Source organism: Triturus cristatus, chromosome 8 (assembly GCF_964204655.1).
Source record: "Triturus cristatus chromosome 8, aTriCri1.1, whole genome shotgun sequence".
Lineage (NCBI taxonomy): Eukaryota > Metazoa > Chordata > Amphibia > Caudata > Salamandridae > Triturus > Triturus cristatus.
Window position 1 is genome coordinate 1533009238 of NC_140591.1, and position 13944 is coordinate 1533023181.

The window sequence follows — 13944 nt, forward strand, 5'->3', positions numbered from 1 at the left end:
TATAACTTAAAGTCCTAATAGAGAATAGTGAGCTATTAACTTTCATCCTAGAACTGCATACACACTGCAAAGTATACATTATTAGAACATTGATTAATGTTTCAAAAAGGGTTAATCTGGCTAGAAATCGATTCTTAATATTAAAGAAAACTCCCAACTATGCTGTTTCTTTTTCGACTCTGCGTTTGTGCTTCTCCACACCAAGCACTCTTAAACTATACTGCCTACCAGTATGGATGACATGTGAATCCTACACTTTCAGTCCTTTGGCTTATGTAACATTTCCTATACACTCATTTACACACGTATGATTGATTGTCTCTGTGTAATGTGTGTGTGATGCAAAGTGCTTGGACACCCTACACTGGTATGAGTGGCGCTATATAACTAATTCAATGCATCTGATAGAGTGTGGTTATGGTGACTTGGTCACTGTTAAAGGGTGCTAGTGAGAGAATCCGTGGTGGAGGTGGTCATTTGGGGGGGGGGGGGGGCGCCAACAAACATTGTCGCACAGGGCGCCACCAGCACTAAAGCCAGCCCTGTCTTATATGTTCTAAACTATTTACTTATTGGACTAAAGCAAATGTTGAGGCAAAGTCTGTTTAAATGGAATTAATGGTTACTGCCGATAAAAGACCTCTGATTTGTCATCTGTAATGCTTCATCTCGGTCTTGGAGGGAGCTGTCGTAGTCCTTTTTCTATGTTTATCACAGCTGTCAAATAGTCCTACTTTTATGTCGATGGTTACTGCAAACCTTAGTCCTACTTCTATGTCTATGACCTGTCCCCGTTTTTTGTTTTGAGAATCTGGTCACCCTAGGCCCCCCATCCTTGTTGAAAGATGCCCCGTCATTCCACCCTTTGGAATGGGAGCAGTTCAGCAGGAAGAGAGGATAGTACGACACCGAGGAGCCTGACGCAGGGGGATGAGGTGGGGGCTCCAGAGCCAGTGGCAGCTCCTTCATGGGGGCGTCAAAGATTTCTATGGGGGACAACCACCGTAGGCAGTTCAGGCTTGCGTACTACGCTCGCTCGCCGCAGTGAAGTACAACAATTGTTTTACGCCCACCACTTTCAAATGTCACCAGCCGCCATTGATGACATCATACCGTAACTTCTCCACTAGTGAGTAGTGTGAGCACAAGCACATCGACGTGCCTGCTGTCACTACAGTCCGGAAAAAAACCGGACCGCCTGTGCCAGGGCACAAAACCGAGCCCGTTTCGAGGCCCCCTTGAAAAAACTTTCGGTGCTCAGCGCCCGTGAGACCAGGCCCACTTAAAGCCCTGTATGATGGCCTAATTTCTTTATATGACGTAACATTATACTACCTTGAATCAAATGCAACAGGTCTTTGTCCTGCACACATATCCTGAACTCATTCATTTGAAAGTTGGTTGAATTTTTCGTACCTCTGGACATTTGTATCTGCGTTGTACCGCATTTTAAAAGCTTTAAGCACCTGGACACCTGCTATGATGACGAACTGTTGCCTGAGCTATAGTACTATCATTTTGTAACCCAAAAGTTTATTGATGGCCATCCAAAAGGGTGTTGTGGCCAACGCAGCTGTTTCAATGTAACTTACAGAACTTCTCTCTGCTCTATTAATCTCATTTCATTGATTTCACCGCTTGTTTTCCTGGCAATAAGGTGCCCCTTGAAGCGTCACACATAGGCAATGCAATGTTACGCATGAGTAGGCTGAGCACCTGATAATGTCACACATAAGCAATCTGAAAACTTAGTAGCTATGTGCAATATATTACCCTTGAATGCTTTTTGATTGGAAAGAGTTGTGTAAACGTGGTAAAAGGCATTAAAGGTATAAGCAACTCAAACATCACCTTTTCAATGTAAAGTGAAATGTAACCTGCCACTACTGTGTAATCTTATATAATCAGATCTAAAATGCCACAATCTTGCCACTGTTATAATTGGGGACAGACCATGGCTCATGAGCGGCAAAGGACTGTGTGGGTCATGATGCCCCTCGCATCCCTTTGCAAATACGGACTTGGCTTTGGAGGCATGGATCAGCCCCAATACCACTTTGAGAGGTCATTCAATTGTTTGAAAAGCTCCTCCTTGTAGCTTTGTAGCTACAGCTGCTTTTGAAATACAGTATAGTCTAGTAATGTTTTGAAAATGTGTATTTTTTTTTTACTCTAGTAGCACCGCCCTCACCCCAAGTGCAGGCCCACTTTTGGCCCCGAGAAAAAGTTTGCGAGTACCCACGTTCTAACAATTGTCCAGCGTTTTACCTGCAACTATCAGATCAGTTTCATAAACTTTGGGTTTTGGTGCATTATTCATCCTTTGCTGCCACCTAATGGTAAAAAAGTAATATTTGCTACTTTTTACCAGTCAGAAACACAAGACAGTGAGTAGATTGGTCTATGAACGCAATATAATTAAACAAGCAATGTCACAGACCGGTTTATTATTTTAAATCAAATAGGACTGCAGAATGACTACTGCATTTTAAGCCACCGGAAGACTGAATGCTCTGGGCAAGGAATCTAAAGCGGGAAGCTGTCACCAGGACAAAGGGGTGAGTGAAAGTGGCTTTTGACAATTGCTCTGATTTAAGATCACAAAGAAATGTCAGAAAAGACACTTTTCTTTGTACTCGAGTGCCATTTGGAGAGCTTTACCCAGGATCGAATATGTCTTTTTTTCAGGGTGAACCTCCTTAATAGCCCAAAAATATTGCCTTACATTTAGCTCGATAAAGCTGCAGGCACCTAGTGAACATTCATGTTTTGCATGTGTAAGAAATTGGGTTACTGGTTGAGAGGGGATAAACCATTCTCAAGTAGCAACCACAATTCTTCTCAGGGTGTTACAAGCAAACCCTAAATTAAACTGTGCTCAACCCTCGGGCAGTTTGGCACAGAGCAGTCAAACTTAACTCTGAGGCAAGGTGTAACACAGTGTAAACACACCACAAAAGGATCCCACAACAGATTTAGAATAGAGTCATTTTAAATACATAAAACAAGACCAGAACGACACAAATTCAATCAGTAGAACCTGAAATATGTAATTTTAAATATTTTGGTGATGACAGCGGTAAAAAGCACCAACTGTGGATATATGGTCACGCCGGACTGGGACAGTCATAAGTTCAGGCCAACTGCAATGGAGCGTGGGCCGGCTGCAGGTACCCACCAAGGTCAGCTGAACCAAGTACCTTAAATCATGGTTTGTGGAGCGTTGCGAGGGTCTGCATCAAAGCTGCGCCGCGCAGCCAAAGCAATGCATTGGTTCCAAGATCCAGCAAGGCTGCGATGCGAGGACCTGTGTCATTGTTGAGGATCCCATCAACAGGGCTTGCTTTGTGAAGTCCAGCTGTGAGGATGCATTGCGCAGTAAGGGCGATGCGTCAGTTCCGAGGAGCTGCAATGTGGAGTCCGTCGTTGTCGTAGAGGCTGTCATCAACTAAGAATTTTTTAACCATACTGACATCTCAATTGTTTCGTTGTTGTTGGCATTTATAAATGTCTTCGTCTTGCTAAACAACTTTTATCATATACCAGGACACTACAGTTCAGTGTCTACACCGGCCGGTACTGTTGTGGCCCACAACTGACCCTAATAGGGTGAGAACCTTTATTTTATTTATACACACATGTTTTAACTTCTACCATTTCAACTTTCCCCATCGACAAGCTCACATATTTGTTAAAAAATAGGATTCGTGTACTAAGCATGCCATGATTCACTGGCCACTTGCATGCGTGTGATGCACCGCATACACTGTTTTGGTGCACCAGTCTAATGAATACAACTTGTCTTTGATAGACATAATATTGCTGTTGTTTTTTTCGGACGGTTGTAATTTTGTTTACATTACAGGTTGTTACTTTTTATTTCTGAACTACAGGTACCACCACTTTTTAGGGTGCTGTAACGGTGGTCACTGCTCACTAAATAAGTGTTAGGTTACCACTACCAAAAAGTGTAGGTAGTACTCTATAGGTCCTGAGGAATTGCCATCTACTTGATATAAGGGCAAGAAACATGTCGATCTCATTTATAAGCGTAGAACCTCACACCATTGAGTGAATATACGCGCATTTTCCTTTTTTAATTAGGGAAGTAGCCAGCCTCATTAAAATTATTTTGATTGGACTATCTTTTCCTATTTTAAATTTCACTTTACTCTACACATCACTTTCACCTACACTATATTAGGGCCCTTACTTGCACGTCACCGAACGGCCTAAGGAATAAAGATCTCCGCAAGGTAGGTCCCATCACGAGCGCCTGATCGGGCATTGCAGCGCCGGCCCGAGTAGAAGCAGACCCGATGATGAAGCAAGACACCTAGCTGGCTGGGTGTGTGAGGGCCTTTTTCCGAAAAGGAGATTATTCTCCTGTTCTGCCACTCCTTTTGGAGTTTTTTGATTCATACTTACAACCTGTTTTTTCATTAGGAACTGCATACCAATACTGTTTATATAGATCTTTGGGCATGTATGCTGGCCCTGGTTAATAAAAGCCCACCCTCATTCCCCCTTTTTGGTTCTTCTCATTGTTGAGGATCCCATCAACAGGGCTTGCTTTGTGAAGTCCAGCTGTGAGGATGCATTGCGCAGTAAGGGTGATGCGTCAGTTCCGAGGAGCTGCAATGTGGAGTCCGTCGTTGTCGTAGAGGCTGTCATCGACTAAGAATGCAAGGGTCTGCGCCGAGCATGAATTGCGCAGCGACGGTTCCAATAAGGCTGCAATGAAGTTCTTTGCCATGATCCACTCAGCATCTGCAATGCGTCAGTTTTGCACAGGGTTGCGCTGCACTGCAGACGAGATGTGTCGGTTCCGCTGAGTCCACAGAGACTGGCAAAGCACCTTTGGCTCACTTCTAAGGGTCCAAGCACCACTGGTCAGTGTAGACTCACAGATGGCAGAGCGCAGGTGCTGGGTAGAGGTTGTTGGAGCTTTCTGTTCCTGAGGGTCAACTCAGGAGGCCAGCCTCCTAGCCCTTGGAGTCACTTTGGTGTCCATGTTCAACAGATGCAGGTCCAGTCCTTCTAAATCAGGAATGAGAGCAGGAGTTCAGCACAGCAGGGCAGCAGTCCTTCCGATCAGCAGTCAAGCAGTGTGGCAAGCAGTGTGGCAGTCCTTCTTTCGATGCAGATTATCTACAGGTCAAGAAGTATACTAAAGAGGTGGTGTCTGAGGTCCAATACTTATACATGATACCCTTCCTATGGAAGGTGGTTGATACTTCTAGCCCTTGAAGTCCCCAGACATCCTGTCTTCCCTGCCCTGGTTCCCGACTAACTACAGGGGGTATGCAGCTCCTTGTGTGGAGGCAGGACGCATGTTATTAAAGTGTAAATTAGGCTGCACCCTGATCCACCCTCCCATCTTGCCATTAATGGCCCCTCAATGCACTTTTATGTTATGTCATGTCATGTTATGTTAAATTGTATGGCGCTGCTTATCAGCCGCAATTAGGCACTGGAGCAGGAGCTGAGGACCGGTGTTGTACCTAGTTGAACAGCCAGATCTTTAATGTCTTAAGGAAGTTTAGGAGTGGAGTGGCAGTTCTGATGTGTAGAGGGAGTTTGTTCCAGTTTTTGGCGGTGATGAAGGAGAAAGTGCACCCTCATGTCTTACTTCTGTAGATGCGAATAATTTGTGCAAGGGAGAGAAAGGTGCGGCGTAGCTGTCTGGAGGCTTGGTAGAGTTGGCGTCAGTCGTGGAGAGAGGCTGGTCCTGTGCTGTGGTTTTTCTTTAGGTGTGGATGAGCAACTTGAGTATGCAACATTTCTGGATGGGTAGCAAGTGTACTTCATAGAGGTAGGGAGTGATATGGGCGCTTCTGGGGATGTCTAGGATGAGTCTGGCAGTGGTGTTTTGAATGGTTGGGATTCTTTGTGTGAGTTGGTTGGAGAAGCAGAGTCTGGTGGTGATGAGGGTCTGGGTAACAATGCGTGTTAGACCTGGTACCATTGGCGTGAGTCTCCTTTCCATTTTTGGCTGTTGTCTCCTGTTTTTGATATGTTTTGCTGGCTTAGGTGCTTTGGGCACTGTGCCACTGCTATTCAGTGCCACCGTGCAAGTGCTCCCTGTGTTAAATTGTTATACTGAATTGGTGACTCCATGATTGGCTTATTTGATTTACTTGTCAGACCTTAGTATAGTGCACCATGTGTGCCCAGGGCCTGTAAATCAAATGATGCTGCTGGTGGGCTTGCAACACTGGTTGTGCCACCCTCAGAAGCAGCTCGTAAAGTGTGTCTCAGATCTGTCATTGCCGAGCCTGTGTGCAGTCTGTGACTGCCATGTCGACTTGGCAAATGCACCCACTTGCCAGTCCCTAAACCTTCCCTTTTCTACATATCAGACACCCCTAAGGCAGGTCCTAGGACAGGGTGCATTGTATGTAGAAAGGTAGGTCATGCCCTGATGTGTGTGGCATGACCTGATAGTGAATTACAAGCCTATTTCGTTTTTCACTATTGCAAGGCTACCTGTCCCCATAAGCCAGAATGGGCAGTTTGATTATAACATCTTATAATCCTAACTGACCCAGGGAACATGGTAGAAATTCGAGTTTAGTATGCCTGAACTCAGAATTATAAAATACATCTTTTAGTGAAGTTGGTTTTAACATTCTGTGTTTGAAAATACTACTTTTAGAAAGTAGGTATTTTCTTGCCTAATCATCCAGCCTGCCTCTGCTAGCTTGTGTATTGTATGTCTGGTTTTGTGAGTGACAGGGGCTGGGCGGCTCCAGGAGACAGGGTGAGTCAGCACTAGGCTGAATAGACCTATCTGCATGAGGAATGGGGGAGGAGTAGCACCTGGGCCTGAATAAGGCTGTGCCTGCCTTCCAGAATGCTGGCTCCACCTCCTGTGGTGCGCCTGATGACCCTGGCACACACTGACAAAGGAAGAAGGTGTGCACTGGCAGAATGCACCTAGAACTGGTTTGGACTAGGTACAGGACCCTCTGCCTTCAGAGGACAAAGAGAATAGTAGTATAACTATGGGGGACCAAAACCCAAGACTTTAGATCACTTCTGGGAAAACAAGACAAACCTTTGCCAAGGAGAAGAATCAAGGAAGCTGCAGGAGTTTTGGACTGCCCCTCTGCCAGTGTGCTGTTTGCTGGGTTAGCCTGCAGTGGTTTCTTCCTTGCCAAGGAAAGGAGAAGGAACTTTTAAGGTACTTTCATCATCTTGCAGAATATTTCTCCAAGGGCTTGAAATTGTGCTTACCTCCTGTTGAAGTCTCAGGGCTACAAGACTTCACCACCAGATCCCCTCTGAATGTCCTTGCTGGGAGCTGGAAGCGCGACTCAATGAGAAGCGTGAAGCCGTCGCAGCTGTGCCGTCGCATAGCCGGAGAAGCATGTCGCCGCCGCAGAGGCCGCCGCCGCAACACCGGAGAAGCGTGTCGCAGGGCCTGTCGCGGCTCCAAAGTTACAGAGTTCGCCGCACGGTCGAATCGCATCAAGGGCGCCATCTTATCGCATCACACCGGATTGTCACATTGCATCGAGGTGCCATCTTGCCGCATCGTAACCGGAACGCAGTACGTGAATCAACGCATCACCTCCTCTCCGGTAAGAAACAAGACTCATCCCCTACTCTGCACAAGTATTGAGGAGCGACGCATGGCCTCCCCCGAAGCAAGGAACCGACGCATCTCCCTCCCTGCGAACCTTTTGTTTGTTTTACGTTACGCATCCAAGGTACTTTTGTGAGAAACGTGTTGCATTTATCATAATTACGAACTAAGTTACTTCTACCATCTTTAAGTCTATTTTGAGTACAGTATTGTGGATTTTTGTCGTTTGTGGTCTTGTGTTAAGTCTATATAAAGAATACTTATTTTTCTACAACCTGTGTAGTGTCCACCTGTAGTGTTTTCACTGGGTTACTGTATGTGTTCACAAATGCTTAACACACTGCCTCTGAGATAAGACGGTCTTCTCGTGCCAAGCTACCAAGGGGGTGAGCTAGGGTTATCCAGGAGTGTAATCCACTTTCCCTGACTAGAAGCAAGGGTCCCTATTAGATCAAAGGTGTATACCATTGCCAACTAGAGACCCACCCCCCGTTCTAACAATGCATCTTGTGTGTGATGGGATCCATTTGAAGATCTTGTGAAACATTTTAAGGATGTGGCAGTAGGATGCGATCACAGCGATGACCTGTTTGTTCCTCAAGAGTTTGTCGTCAAGGACAATGTGAGCTTTCTAGGTCTCGCCTGCTCTAGGAGGGCCTTTAGCCATCGGTCTGGTCCTTTTCAAGCACACTTGTGCTTGTGCTGGCATCCACCTTGCTAGAGCGAGCAGCGGCACGCGTTCTTATTGAAAACATATGGCTTTGGCGCCGCCGCTGCTCGCTCCCACAAGGCAGAGGCCAGCACAAGCACAAGTGTGCTTTAAAACAGCTGCTGCTTGTTTGCATTCCAGCATTAGTCATTCAGTGATTAAACAGAGCATGGGACGCACTTTTATTTAGTTTTCATTCCCCCCTCCCTTTCTGTCGCTCGCACTCTCTTTCGCTCTCTCTCTTTATTGTCGCAGGTCGCATGTCGCACAGAGACAGCAATTCGTCTTACAATGCTCTTTGTAACAACAATTAACAATAGCCACAATATAAAGCAGACACTACTGAGCCATAAAATATCGCATTATTTGTTTTCACTCGTGCACGGCTCTCTCTCCAAAGTGTCCCAGCACATTCCATTTTACTGCATTGCATTATGTTTGCATGTCGCTTTCTTACTAGGGGCTGTGGGGCTTAAAATGCTTGAATAACTCAAGTAGTGGCAGTACTTTATCTGCTATGATTTAAAAAATAACTATCAACAATTGCTTTCATTTATGGAGGAAAGATACCATAGAGCCAACCACAGTGAAATTGCCAGGGCTCATCCACGTCCACCACCACCACCACCACCACGTCCACCACCACCACCACCAAGTCCACCACCACCAAGTCCACCACCACCATGTCCACCACCACCACCACATCCACCACCACAATGTCCACCAACACCACCACGTCCACCACCACCACGTCCACCACCTCCACCACCACGTCCACCACCATGTCCACCACCACCACCACGTCCACCACCACCACCACATCCACCATCACCACCACGTCCACCACGTCCACCATGTCCACCACCAGCACCACCACCATGAAGACCACCATGTCCACCACCACCACCAGGTCGACCACCACATCCACCATCATCACATCCACCACCACTACATCCTTCACCACCACCAAGTCCACCACCATGTCCATCACCACATCCACCACCACCACGTGCATCAATTCCACCACCACCACGTCCACCACCACCACATCCACCACCATTTTCACCACCACCACGTCCACCACCACCATGTCCACCATCACCACGTCCACCACCACCACATCCACCACCATCACGTCCACCACCACCACGTCCACCACTACTACTTCACCACCACCACGTCCACCACCACCACGTGCATCATGTCCACAACTACCACGTCTACCACCACCACCACATCCACCACCACGTCCACCACCACCACGTCCACCACCACTACTTCCTCCACCACCATGTCCACCACCACATCCACCACGTCCACCACCACCATGTCCACCATGTCCACCACCACCATGTCCACCACCACCACACCCACCACCACCACATTCACCACCACCACCATCAGGTCCACCACCACCACATCCACCACCACCATGTCCATCCCCACCATGTCCACCACCACATCCACCACCACCACATCGTCCACCACCACCACATCCATCACCACGCCCACCACCACCACCACGTCAACCACCCCATCCACCACCACGTCTACCATCATGTCCACCACCACCACGTCCACCACCACCACATCCAACCCTACCACATCCACCACTACCATGTCCACCACCACATCCACCACCACCACTAGGGTCCACCACCACCATGTCCACCACCACCACATCCACCACCACCATGTCCACCACCACCACGTCCACCACCACCACGTCCACCAGCACCATTTCCTTCTCCACCGCATCCACCACCACCACATCCACCATGTCCACCACGTCCACCACCACATCCACCACCACCACCATGAACACCACAACGTCCACCACCACCATGTCCACCACCACATCCACCACCACCACGTGCATCAATTCCATCACCACCACGTCCACCACCACCACCACATCCACCACCATGTTCACCACCACCACGTCCATCACCACCATGTCCACCACGTCCACCACCACGTCCACCACCAGCACCACCACCATGAACACCACAACGTCCACCACCACCATGTCCACCACCACCACCATGTCCACCACCATCACCATGCCCACCACCACCACATTTACCACCACCACCACCAGGACCACCACCACCACATCCACCACCACCACCATGTCCATCCCCACCATGTCCACCACCACATCCACCACCACCACATCGTCCACCACCACCACATCCATCACCACGCCCACGTCCACCACCACGTCAACCACCACATCCACCACCACGTCTACCATCATGTCCACCACCACCACGTCCACCACCACCACATCCACCACTACCATGTCCACCTCCACCATCCACCACCACCACGTCCACCACTAGGGTCCACCACCACCATGTCCACCACCACCACATCCACCACCACCATGTCCACCACCACCACGTCCACCACCAACACGTCCACCAGCACCATTTCCTTCTCCACCGCATCCACCACTACCACATCCACCATGTCCACCACGTCCACCACCAGCACCACCACCATGAACACCACAACGTCCACCACCACCATGTCCACCACCACATCCACCACCACCACGTGCATCAATTCCATCACCACCACGTCCACCACCACCATGTCCACCACCACCACGTCCACCACCACCATGTCCACCACCACCACGTTCACCACCACTACTTCCTCCACCACCATGTCCACCACCACGTCCACCATGTCCACAACCACCATGTCCACCACCACCACCGTGTCCACCACCACCACGCCCACCACCACCACATTCACCACCACCAGGTCCACCACCACCACATCCACCACCATGTCCACCACCACCACGCCCACCACCACCACCAGGTCCACCACCACCACATCCACCACCACCATGTCCATCCCCACCACGTTCACCACCACATCCACCACCACCACATTGTCCACCACCACCACATCCATCACCACGTCCACCACCACCACGTCAACCACCACATCCACAACCACATCCACCACCACATCCACCACTACCACATCCACCACTACCATGTCCACCACCACATCCACCACCACCATGTCCACCACTAGGGTCCACCACCACCATGTCCGCCACCAACACATTCACCACCACCAGGTTCACCACCACCACGTCCACCACCACCACGTCCACCACCACCACGTCCACCAGCACCATTTCCTCATCCACTGCATCCACCACCACCACATCCACCATCACGTCCACCACCATCGTGTCTACCGCCACCACCAGGTCCACCGCCACCACATCCACATCCACCGCCACCATGTCCACAACCACCATCACAACGTCCACCACCACCACCACGTCCACCATCACCACCTCTTCCACCATGTCCACCACCACCACCATGTCCACCACCACATCCACCACCACCACATCCACCACCACGCCCATCACCACCACATTCACCACCACCATGTCCTCCACCACCATCCCCAGGTCCACCACCACCAGGTCCACCACCACCAGATCCACCACATCCACCACCACCATGTCCATCCCCACCACGTCCACCACCACATCCACCACCACATCGTCCACCACCACCACATCCACCACCATGTTCACCACCACCACGTCCACCACCACCATGTCCACCACCACGTCCACCACCACCATGTCCACCACCATGTCCACCACCACGTCCACCACCACTACTTCCTCCACCACCATGTCCACCACCACATCCACCACCACCATGTCCACCACCACCATGTCCACCACCACCACCACCACCACCACCAGGTCCACCACCACCACATCCACCACCACCATGTCCACCACCACCATGTCCACCACCACCACCACGCCCACCACCACCACATTCATCACCACCACCAGGTCCACCACCACCACATCCACCACCACCATGTCCATCCCCACCACGTTCACCACCACATCCACCACCACCACATTGTCCACCACCACCACATCCATCACCACGTCCACCACCACCACGTCCACCACCACCACCACGTCAACCACCACATCCACAACCACCACCACGTCCACCATCATGTCCACCACCACGTCCACCACCACCACATCCACCACTACCACATCCACCACTACCATGTCCACCACCACATCCACCACCACCACGTCCACCACTAGGGTCCACCAACACCATGTCCACCACCACCACATCCACCATGCCCACCACCACCACATTCACCACCACCAGGTCCACCACCACCACATCCACCACCATGTCCACCACCACCACCACGCCCACCACCACCACCAGGTCCACCACCACCACATCCACCACCACCATGTCCATCCCCACCACGTTCACCACCACATCCACCACCACCACATTGTCCACCACCACCTCATCCATCACCACGTCCACCACCACCACCACCACGTCAACCACCACATCCACAACCACATCCACCACCACATCCACCACTACCACATCCACCACTACCATGTCCACCACCACATCCACCACCACCATGTCCACCACTAGGGTCCACCACCACCATGTCCGCCACCAACACATTCACCACCACCAGGTTCACCACCACCACGTCCACCACCACCATGTCCACCACCACCACGTCCACCACCACCACATCCACCAGCACCATTTCCTCCTCCACCGCATCCACCACCACCACATCCACCATCACGTCCACCACCATCATGTCCACCGCCACCACCAGGTCCACCACGTCCACATCCACTGCCACCACGTCCACAACCACCACCATCACGTCCACCACCATCACGTCCACCACCACCACGTCCACCACCACCACGTCCACCATCACCACCACGTCCACCAGCACATCCACCACCACATCCACCACCACCACATCCACCACCACGTCCACCACCACCACGTCCACCACCACCACATCCACCACCACCACCACCATGTCCACCACCACATCCACATCCACCACCACGTCCACCACCACATCCACCACCACCACCCATGACAGGTAAAGTGTCACTGGAGGGCAAGGGTAATAGGAGTGTCAACCCAGCTGTACATGGCACATTTAAGGATGCTGCGAGAAGATGGGAATAGGGGTTAGAAGTATTACAACAGACCCAAGATACATTTTGAAGAGGCGCAATGTCACAGGGGCTCCTGTAAAAGCACTCGCAGCATCTCTACCCCACAGTGGCATACCTGCACAAGCCACTCACTCAAAACAAGCATTGGCATAGCCAATAGGTCTCGCCTTTGGGACCTTATAAGTGTTTAGCCGCGCAACACTTGATGTTGTTGCACCAAGGATATTGTGCTGGATAACTAAACACTTATAAGGTCCCAAAGGCGAGACCTATTGGCTATGCCAATGCTTCTTTGTTGTGGTCTGTGGGGATTTGGGACACAGGTTGTCATGCCCCGCGGTCATGCCTGGAGATGCGGAAGGTATTTAAGGAGCATTGAGGGCTTCTAACGCTGCTTAGCGTTCTAGCTGTTAGCCCGTTTCCGTCTCTTCGTTGTATTGCCTGACTTCCTGTTTGGTAGTGTTTCCTGTTTCCGGTTCAGAGGTCGTTGTGTCGCGGACTGTACGAGCCCCGTGCTGTTCCTTGTGCGGCAGTGTTTGTATTTCCCGGAGTTGTTGGGGGACAACAACGGTAGTCGCACTCTGGTCCATTCGCCCTGCTGAA

General features: G+C 50.3%; 1 protein-coding gene and 1 long non-coding RNA gene across 2 annotated transcripts in view; one reads left to right on the top strand and one right to left on the bottom strand.

Moving 5' to 3' along the window:
• Positions 1-13944, bottom strand: part of ATG16L2 (autophagy related 16 like 2) — a 694312-nt gene that overhangs the window by 239839 nt on the left and 440529 nt on the right. The gene's annotated exons all lie outside the window — the stretch shown is intronic.
• Positions 1-13944, top strand: part of LOC146806075 (uncharacterized) — a 200584-nt gene that overhangs the window by 878 nt on the left and 185762 nt on the right. The gene's annotated exons all lie outside the window — the stretch shown is intronic.